The sequence below is a fragment of the Gekko japonicus genome, unplaced genomic scaffold (genome assembly GCF_001447785.1).
Source record: "Gekko japonicus isolate JY-2015 unplaced genomic scaffold, Gekko_japonicus_V1.1 scaffold1414, whole genome shotgun sequence".
Classification (NCBI taxonomy): domain Eukaryota; kingdom Metazoa; phylum Chordata; class Lepidosauria; order Squamata; family Gekkonidae; genus Gekko; species Gekko japonicus.
Window position 1 is genome coordinate 489,231 of NW_015167580.1, and position 2,802 is coordinate 492,032.

Below are 2,802 nucleotides of genomic sequence, written 5' to 3' on the forward strand. Positions count from 1 at the left end.
ACAAGCTGAGAGACTCAGGTCTGAATCCCCACTCTGCCATAGAATCTTGCTGGGTGCCTTTGGGTGATCTCAGCCTACTTACCTTGCAGGGTTGTTGTGAGGATAAAGTGGAGAAGAGGAGAGCCATGTAAGCCACTTTGCTTCCCCGCTGGAAAGAAAGGCAGGGCGTAACTGACGTGAGTAAGTAAATAAATAAAATATGATCTGAACACATGAAGCTGCCTTATACTGAATCAGACGACAGGTTCATCAGAGTCAGTATTGTTTACTCAGACTGACAGTGGCTCTCCAGGGTCTCAAGTAGAGACATTTTACATCACCTGTTGCCTGGTCCTTTTAACTGGAGAAGCCAGGGATTGAACCTGGGAGCTTCTGCATGCCAAACAGATGTTCTATCACTGAGCCATCCATTAAACTGTGGCAGGGATTCAATTAATGCAAGGATGTACAACAGCAGTGTTCCCTCTAAGCCGAGTTACTGTAAGCTAGCTCACAGTTTTTTAGCCTCCGGCTCACACATTTTTGTCTTAGCTCAGGAAGGATGGCTCAAGAGCAAATTAATTTATGCAGTAGCCAAATCGCTCACTCACAACTTTAATGCCAGTAGCTTTAATGCCAGTAGGATGTGTATTCCACACTTAACTTGTCGAAAAAGGATCATAACCTCCTCAGTCAAGAGCAGCAGAGGGCATCCTTGGTCTAGACATCACCAAAGATCAGAAACTCAGATATGACAGGCAACTACTAACTGCTGTTCCAAAAGCTAACCTGGGCTGAATTCAAACAGTGATAGTACCATGCATGTGACCATCATGGGAACTCAGCTCAATTTAGCTTTTTCCTAGGGTTTCATGGACATTATGCCATGAAAAGGGAATAGAACTGAAGAAATAGAAAGAGAAGGAATTCCCCTCTGTAAAAGAGTAATAATGGCTCCGATCACACGCAGAATTAGCAGCACGAGGGGCACAAATGCCGGGCGCATTTTACAGGTGTGATCACACAGGAACATCTGGCAAGTGTCCAGCACCCGTCGGCAACCCGTCTTGCCCCTCCGAAGAAGCAGAGTTTAAAAATACAGTTAAAAGTGTAAACAGAGTTAAAAAGTGCAGTAGCAAACATGTTTGCAAAGGGCCGCAGATGGACATCCCCGTGTGATCACACCGGCGCACTCCAATTGCGTCAGTGATTGTTGGATGTTACAAGTTAGAACACTTCTATTTCAGTATTTACTGGGTTAATACTGTGTACTAAACCACATGTTTGTTTATGACCAATGTGTTTAGAGAGCTAGATAGCCCGCCAACTTCAGATCTAGTTTGTTGTTCTGATTGGAGAAGAGAGTGGCAAGTATTTAGCATTTTATGACTCTTTGTCCTGAGCAAGAAGAAGCTTAGTCTCCATTAGACTTCTGCCATGTAAGGACTGTCTCGTCCTGACTCCATTAGAGGAGCACTCTCCATTAGTCTATCTAGCTGTGAGGATGTAGAAATAAAGCTCTTTATTATATTCCATCCCGTATACCTTTTCCCATGTTAGGTTGTAGTAAACTTTTTATATTTTAAAACACACCATGGACTCTCTTTAATACTCTGCTGACTCTGCTGATTAACTTTAAGAAATTAAAATACCGAATATCTAATAGTGATCCCTTGTTGAAGCACACCTGAAACACAGCCGCAAAGAAAAAAATCCAATTCACCCTAACCCTTTAAATCTGCCCGGCATTTGCTCCTATGTCAAGTCTAATTGTGCGCCTGATCGCAGCCTTGAAGACTTTTTGTTGAGCATAATACATTTATTCTTATGTATAAAATACATCTTAATATCATAGGAAGAACAACCTCTCTCAGAAGACCTAGTAAAGTTTCCTTTCTCCCAATGGAATAAAATCAAAGCAGAGGACAGACAATACTATTCCCTTCCTTCCTAGTCACTTCAGACCAGCCCTTTGATCTAACTATAGACTTTTTCTGTGTATCAGATTAAGAGAGTCTTTGAGTATGGCTGATCCAGTCATGTACACATTGGCAGTGGCAGCAGCCAACCACAAGAGAGTAATTTGCATGAAGGGTACCTTCTGCCACTTCAACTGGCTTAAGAGGATGGGAGAAAGCCACCTGGATACACTCTTTGCCTTGGGGAAGAGGGTTCCTCTGCAGACCCCACTGCCATGGCCTGGTCTCCATTCTGCCTCTTCTTGACGCTGTCCTACTGTTCAGGTGATGATGGGTCACCTTTGCTTCCTCTCTGATTTTAGAGTCCCTTCTCTGACTACATAAAATGTATTGATTTTATACAGTTCATTTTTCAGCCTTTGAGTTGGGGGCTCTTAATTACATGGGTGGTTGTTGGAGCAGCTTCTGGATAGTTTATTCTGCCTGGAGGGTAGGAGACTAGGCAGCATCCTGGAGCATCCTCTGTATTTATGTACCTTCCCCTCTTTTCTCTCCAGGGTCCCTTGCTCAGTATGTGCTTATTCAGCCACCATCAGTCTCTGTGTCTCCTGGAGAAACTGCTCAAATCACTTGCTCAGGAGATTTGGTTAATAAGAAGTATGTTCGGTGGTACCAGCAAAGACCTAACAATGCTCCCCAGCTGGTAATATATAAGGATTCAGAAAGACCTGATCATGTTTCGGACTGATTTTCTGGGAGCAGCAGCGGCAACACAGCCACGTTAACCATCGGCAACGTCCAACTCCAAGATGAGGCAGATTATTATTGTGAGCACTTTCATGATGAGACCAGCTCTCAGCACAGTGGTACATACAGAAGGGAAATGAGACAAGAACCTCTTGGG